Source organism: Macrobrachium nipponense, chromosome 19, assembly GCF_015104395.2.
Source record: "Macrobrachium nipponense isolate FS-2020 chromosome 19, ASM1510439v2, whole genome shotgun sequence".
NCBI lineage: Eukaryota > Metazoa > Arthropoda > Malacostraca > Decapoda > Palaemonidae > Macrobrachium > Macrobrachium nipponense.
Window position 1 is genome coordinate 6,483,517 of NC_061088.1, and position 8,561 is coordinate 6,492,077.

An 8,561-nucleotide genomic window follows, 5' to 3' on the forward strand; every position below is an offset into this window, starting at 1 on the left:
TCAGGCAGAGTTGCCAACTACGGGTTTTATGCTGCAAAACCACCTGTGATCCAGATGTGGATATAAAGTGTTTGTTTTCATGTTAATAATGATTTTACCAAGAATAAATTGTCTTGTATCAATAAAACTAAGACCCGTGTTCACTTAACGTTAAAATACTGACTTATTACTACAGAAATTGACTCAGCCGGTTGTACAGTTGTTCATTGTATCGCTCATTTGCATATACTCTCTAGCTGAGCGGGGTGTTCAACACTAACTCGTTCTTTGGTTGGTTGGAGCGCCTGTCATGTTGAATTTTTTTATTAACATTCCAACATCCTGATGTTTATTACTCGAAAATAGGTTGCTTTTATTGAAATAGCTATAAAATTGATCTTAGCATTACTAGCAGTTAATTAAGGTGAGAACCATCCATTGATTTTCATTCTAGACGTCATATTTCCCAGTTAAAATAACACTTTCATTCACCTACTCTATACGATAAGTTCATTCATATCTTCAGCTTTCCATTCGTTGATACATAGCCTACACATATAAAGCATTTCTGCAATTCCTTCATTCACGTACTATATACGATACGTTCATTCATTTCCACGCCATTCCATTCAATAACACTTACATCTATCTTATTTTGGCAACAAACATCTTTATTCACGTAATATTAAGTACTTTATAAGTTCATTCAATTTTACGCTTTTTCATTCATTGATAAAACATACATCTATCTTATTTCGGCAATAAACACCTTTATTCATGTAACATGTACTATATAAGTTCATTCATTTTTACACTTTTTCATTCATTGATAAAACCGATATCTATTCTATTCCGGCAATAAACACCTTTATTCACGTACTATTTACTGTATAAGTTCATTCAATTTTGCACGTTTTCATTCATTGAGATAACATACAAATACCATTCTACCACATTTAGTTAATAAACATTTTTTTATTCATATCTTATTCTTGCATATAGTGAACGACATACGCGTGTCCATCGTTGCAACGCAGAGATATATATATTTGACGAATTTGACAATTGAGACTGGCTGTGTTCAGGAAGCTTCTCGGGGAGACGGAAAACGGTCAGACGAAATCTCGAAGAGAGTTGATAAAGAAAGGTCAACTTTGAGGTGGAATATTTGTGATGCTGATCTAAAGAGACAGAGATGAACAATAATAATAATAAAACGATTGAAAAATAAGCCAAGGGTCAGACGGAAAATCACAAAAATTTGGTAAAGAAAGGATTGTGTAAACAAACAGACGTAGATGCAGTTTAAAAATAAAAATAATAAACAATAATAAAAAAGGGGAAAAAATACAAAAGTAAGATCAAGACGTGAGGTCATCCAGAATCAGTCGTTAATTGAGACTAACAGTCCTTAATCGTCTCTTTATGCAAATGAGGCCATAAAACCAAATTTGAATTTACCGAATGGAATATGGACCGCTTTTTGCCTCAATGGCAATTGTGTATGATATCTGCTTAGATGAGTTCTGGTACCTTTTGGGCACTTATTTTAAAATGGGCATTAGATGTGATATCTATTTTCTGATTATTTTATGGATATATATATATATATATATATATATATATATATATATGTGTGTGTGTGTGTGTGTGTGTGTGTGTGTGTGTGTGTGTGTGTATATAGTATATATATATATATATATATATATATATATATATATTATATATATATATATATATATATATATAAGAATATATAAAAAACATACTTGGTATAAAATGTTAATATAAAGAACTCCACAGAGAAATATTATCGAAGAGAAAAATGTCAAACCACGAAAAGGACATTCTAAGGTTTTCTCCGTGACCAGCGAGAGAGAGAGAGAGAGAGAGAGAGAGAGAGAGAGAGAGAGAGAGAGAATTGACCTTGTCATATACATCGCCAAGAATGAGTTCGGTTGATCATTGCCAACATAATTTCTTAACCTGGAAATATTTGTGAATAATTGAATAAATAATTGAATTAAATTGATAAGAGATGTATGACAAAATATGACATTTTCAAACATTCATATATACATGTAACCATGTAAAATTAAGATGACAATGGATATGAAATAAAAAGAAATAATTCCTTAACATGAAAATATTTTTGAATAATTGAATAAATAACTGAAATAAACTGATAAGAGATGTATGACAAAATAAGACATTTTTATACATTCATATTATATATATATATATATATTATATATATATATATATATATATATATATATATATATATATATATATATAGTATATATTTAACCATGTATCTGCAACAATGTATGTTGTATTTTTTTTCATACAGATTATAATCTGTATGAAATCAAGCAAAATAATTCCTTAACCTGAAAATAATTGTGAATAATTGACTAAATAGTCGAAATAAATAGATAAGAGATATATGACGAAATGAAAATTATGATTTTCCATAGATTCTAATACATTCATATATACATGTAGTAACCATTTATATATATATATATATATATATATATATATATATATATATATATATATATATATATATATAAATTATACTTGCGACGGCATTTATGTACATGCCCAATTGAATAAATAAACAATAAAAGAAAAAAACGCGCCAACAGTAGATTCATTAAAATGTCACCAGGAACGAAAGGTAAGGTTAGGAAGCCTTACGTTTTACCCTGACAATTCTTAAAGTAATCTCTCTCTCTCTCTCTCTCTCTCTATATATTATTATTATATATATATATATATATATATTTATATATATATATATATATATTATATATATATATATATATATATATATATATAGAACATCACAGGCTCACTCACATAGCCAGATATTTCACAGATGACATCGTCTTGTTTAGTTGGTGTCCTTGTATCTGTTTGTGCGTGTTTGTACATATGTGCGTGTGCTGTGTGTGTGTGTGTATGTGTCTGCTATGAGACATAAAATCTCTACATGCCTTCGCTTGCAATAACTGCTGAGTCCCTGTACGTGAATATTTCAATACGTAATCCACTTTGTCTTGGGGAAAAAAGTGGTATGCTTGAACAATAAACTTAGTTTGCCCGTATGCCTATCGTTTGTTTAGTATGCACCTGGCTTTATAGCTACTGTGAACTATCACGTGAAGGTCAGAGTTCGCAGTTTTCATTTAGCTCTGTTTGAGGAAAAGGTTATTTTTTATTTCTCCTTTTTTTTTTTATTTATGTTCCTGGAAAGTGTGACATTTCTGCCCCCTTTTTTTTCTCTCGCTCTCATATATTTTACATTATTTTAATTGCGGTGTTTCTGGGTGTCTATTTGCGACTGGACATGCTAGGAATTGAAAGGAAAATAGATGGATACACTATCGAATGAAAGGTGTACTGATGTACACAGAATCGTGGTATACGCTCAGAGAAGTAAAGTAATGCTGAAGCATGTAACTACGTCGTTGAATAGTGATAAATGACTAAGTCACAAGGTTATAAGCTAAATAACAGTAGTCAAATTCAGTTTCATGAAATGGAAGGATAATAATTACATTCATAGACTCTCGAAATATAAGATTTGGTAAAATTAATACGTGTATTAAAAATCCTTATGAACTTAATATCTCATATTGTGTATCCGTGACCCTATATATGATATAATTATAATATTTGAAGCTATGTTTCATACTTCTAGCAGAAAGGATATTGATGATGGAAAATAGAATTCTCCTATTTTCCATCCATTTTTCCTACGTTACATCTAAACTTTTTTCTATCCTTCTTTCATTGAGGTAAACTTTGCATTTAGTTATTCATTTGTATCTTATATTTTCCTTATTTCAAGCGATGTCTTCTTTCCGTATTTTCCTTTTAATATCTGTTACTTCTTTCTAATTAAGGCCTTATTGTTTGGAGGCTTTAATTTCAAGTCTGTGGCTCCTGTGGTGGGCTTGTTCCATATGGATTGGGTTCATTTTCTGAATAATAATAATAATAATAATAATAATAATAATAATAATAATAATAATAATAATAATAATAATAATAAGTGGTACGAGCACCAACCTGAAGGATTGATAGAAAACGATCAGGCAAAGATGCTCTGGGACTATGGTATCAGAACAGATAGGGTGATACTTGCAAACAGACCAGACGTGACGTTGATTGACAAAATCAAGGAGAAAGTATCACTCATTGATGTCGCACTGGAGCCTGTGCAAGAAACATCAGCTACCTTGCAGTAATAAGTGGTATGAGTATCACTCATTGATGTCGCAATACCATGGGACACCAGAGTTGAAGAGAAAGAGGGGAAAAAATGGATAAGTATCAAGATCTGAAAATAGAAATAAGAAGGATATGGGATATGCCAGTGGAAATCGTACCCATAATCATAGGAGCACTAGGCACGATCCCAAGATCCCTGAAAAGGAATCTAGAAAAAACTAGAGGCTGAAGTAGCTCCAGGTCTCATGCAGAAGAGTGTGATCCTAGAAACGGCACACATAGTAAGAAAAGTGATGGACTCCTAAGGAGGCAGGATGCAACCCGAAACCCACACTATAAATACCACCCAGTCGAATTGGAGGACTGTGATAGAGCAAAAAAAAAAAAAAAAATAAATAAATAAATAAAAATAATAAAATAATAATAATATAATAATAATAATAATAATAATAATAAATATAATAATAATAATAATAATACTGTTGAATAAATGGCTGAATTCAGCGAATTAATCTTATACATTATCTTTTCCATTTTTCTCATTGCTCGCATTTCTGGCTTAGCGATGTTTCTTAATAATTGGCCAGAAGAGCGGAGTAATTAGAAAAATAGAAAAGATAATAAATAAGATTAATTCGCTGAATTCTGCCATTTTATTCAACAGAATTTGTTTAAAAGAGGGTTCTCCTTCCAAATAATAATAATTTAATAATACTTTATTAAAGTAATGGCTACTTCACTTCAGCAGCATTACACTTGTAGAGACTTCTTCTCTATTTTCCGAATAGCGGCTTTTCCGTGCTACTTAGACAGGCTAGTAGAGCGCCTATGGAGGTCATGATCAAATACAGAGTCAAAAATTGGAGTATATATTTTGAATTTTACAGATAAACTAGATACCATAGTTATCAAAGTCATTAACGATATATATATATGTCTCTCTCTCTCTCTCTCTCTCTCTCGCTCTTTCTCTCTCTCTCTCTCTCTCTTTCTTGAAGCAAAGCGAGCTTTCGTCTGGAGCTGCCAGACATCCTCGGGCTGAGAAGCTGAGGGTGGACTGATCTTGAAGCGGTGTCCGTCCTCGACCTACCGCCACCAGCCAATAGTAGTATCATCATGGGGCAGACCCCCCCCCCTGCTGTCAACTCCAAATATAAACGACTACGGACACCGCTTCAAGATCAGTCCACCCTCAGCTTCCCAGCCCAAGGATGTGGCAGCTCCAGACGAAAGCTCGCTTGCTTCAAGAGAGAGAGAGAGAGAGAGAGAGAGAGAGAGATATATATATATATATATCTATATATATATATATATATATATATATATATATATATATATATATATATATATATATATACGTTATGGCTTTGATAACTATGGTATCATAGTTTATCTGTAAAATTCAAATATATACACCAATTTTTTACTCTGTATTTGATCATGACCTCCATAGGCGCTCTACTAGCCTGTCTAAGTAGCACGGAAAAAGCCGCTATTCGGAAAATAGAGAAGAATCTCTACAAGTGTAATGCTGCTGAAGTAGCCATTACTTTTAATAAAGTATGCTTGAGAGAGGGTCTACTTCCTAAATACAATAATAATAATAATAATAATAATAGCCGTTGGATGGGTGACCGCTCTCCTCGGCGTTGATTCCTTGGGAAAGGATCTTTACCATAATTTCCTCAGTCTACTCAGCTGTAAATGAGTACCTATCCCTGATGGGGTAGGGTCCAGTTATGGGTTAAATTGCAAAACTCAGCAATGATGGAAAGAAATGAAGGAATAAACGACAACGACGTAAATGGAACCTCTGGCAACAGAGGAGCTTCGTCCGGCTACCAGGTATTCAACCCAATTGAAGGGGAAGACGGTCAGGTACTTGGAGGTCGTCATCCAGCAACTGATCACCACAACGACAGTAATCAACAGCCTGAGATTGGAGCTACAGAAGCAAAAAGGAAGAAATGGAAGGATTTGGGATATGCCAGTGGAAATCGTACCCATAATCATAGGAGCACTAGGCACGATCCCAAGATCCCTGAAAAGGAATCTGGAAAAACTAGAGGCTGAAGTAGCTCCTGGACTCATGCAGAAGAGTGTGATCCTAGAAACGGCACACATAGTAAGAAAAGTGATGGACTCCTAAGGAGGCAGGATGCAACCCGAAACCCCACACTATAAATACCACCCAGTCGAATTGGAGGACTGTGATAGAGCAAAAATAAATAAATAAAAAAAATAAATAAATCATAAAATAAATAAATATAGAAATAATAATACTAATGATAATAATACTGTGAATAAAATGGCAGAATTCAGCGAATTAATCTTACATATTACTTTTCCATTTTTCTTATTGCTCGCATTTCTGGCTTAGCGATGTTTCTTAATAATTGGCCAGAAAAGCGAGTAATTAGAAAAATAGAAAATATAATAAATAAGATTAATTCGTTGAATTCTGCCATTTTAATCCACAGAATTTGTTTAAAAGAGGGTCTTCTTCCAAAATAGTAGTAATAATAATAATAATAATAATAATAATAATAATGATAATAGTAATAATAATAATAATAATAATAATAATAATGATAATGTGGCAGTCAGTGTCAACAAGGTAAGTAGGTTTACCTTTGATTCCTAAACTACAGACATACCATCAAAATTCAGGTTTAAACTATTACATACCTCCATACGATTAATTGACAAAACTGCTTTTTTTTCTTCCATGTCATTCACACACTGACCTTTTTTTTTTATATGCTATTCCTTCCAGCGACCTTATTCCCTAAAGTAACGAAAACACAGTTATGCTCAGATCTATGTTCATGAATTCCTTGTTGCATCTGGCAAGGAGAATATGTTTTTGCAACGGGGATTTTACCTTGCACGATTGGCAGCAGGTATGACACAAGACTGTAAAGGAATATTTATATATATACGTATATATATATTATATATTATATATATATATATATATATATATATTAATCTATATATATATATAATATATATAATATATTATATATATATATATATATATATATATATATATATATATATATATATATGTATATATATATATATATATATATTATATATATATATATATATATATACATACATACATACATGAATGAATTTTTATCACAACCGTGATTCATATATAAGCATAAAGCTACAACTTTCCTTTAATATCCAATTCGCTGTACCTCGGAAAAAATGTATTTTCATCTCAGACAAAATTATAATAATCTTAGACAAACTAAAAACAATCTTAGACATAATAATAATAACCTTAAACAAAAAGATAATAATCTTAGACAAAATAATATCAATCTTAGACAAAATAATGATATTCTTAGACAGAATTATAATAATCTTAGTCAAAATAATTATAATCTTAGACAAAATAATAACAATCTTAGACAAAATAATGATAATCTTAGATAAAATCATAGCAATCTTAGACAAAATAATGACATTCTTAGACAAAATAATAATAATCTTAGACAAAATAATAATAATCTTAGACAAAATAATAACAATCTTAGACAAAATAATAATAATCTTAGACAAAATAATAATAATCTTAGACAAAATCTTAAACAAAATAATAATAATCTTAGACAAAATAATAATGATCTGAAACAAAAACTAATAATAATAATCTTAGACAAAATAATAATAATTTTAGAAAAAGGAATAATAATCTTAGACAAAATAATAATAATCTTAGACAAAATAATAATAATCTTAGACGAAAAAATAAGGTTTTTTATTTGGGAGCAGTTTCTTCAAAACCATCTTGACGAACCAGCGTCGGTAACGAGTGTCACAAAGCAACACAAAAACTGCTTCGTGGAGTTTTCCATTTTCGCGTTTTACAACACCAATCACAAGGTGCTAAAACACAGCTGCCAGAGCACAAATAAGGAGTGACATATAAAAAAATGAATTTAATATATAATACAGAGTATCATATTTAAAACAAGCCTGTCTTCGGTCTCCAGCGTAACGCGAATCTAGCTAGATACAAGCGAAGACAAACCATTTCTTCACCTGCGCTGTTGATGACCTTCAGAAATCATCGTATAAAAAAGAAGGTCTTATCAAATAGAATGCACTGGAGCCAAGAGATTCACTGATGATGATTTGGGGAGCTGTTATAAGAACATGCCCGTGTTTTTGTTGCACAGCCTTAATGGTCAGCCTTGGGACCAGTTGGATGCAATTTACGGCAGTTTTTACACATCAGACCCAGGACGTCTGCTACCGAGTTTAATAATTGCCGAAATATTTCCTCCCTTTGCTTTTATTTTCCGCTTTGTCTGTCC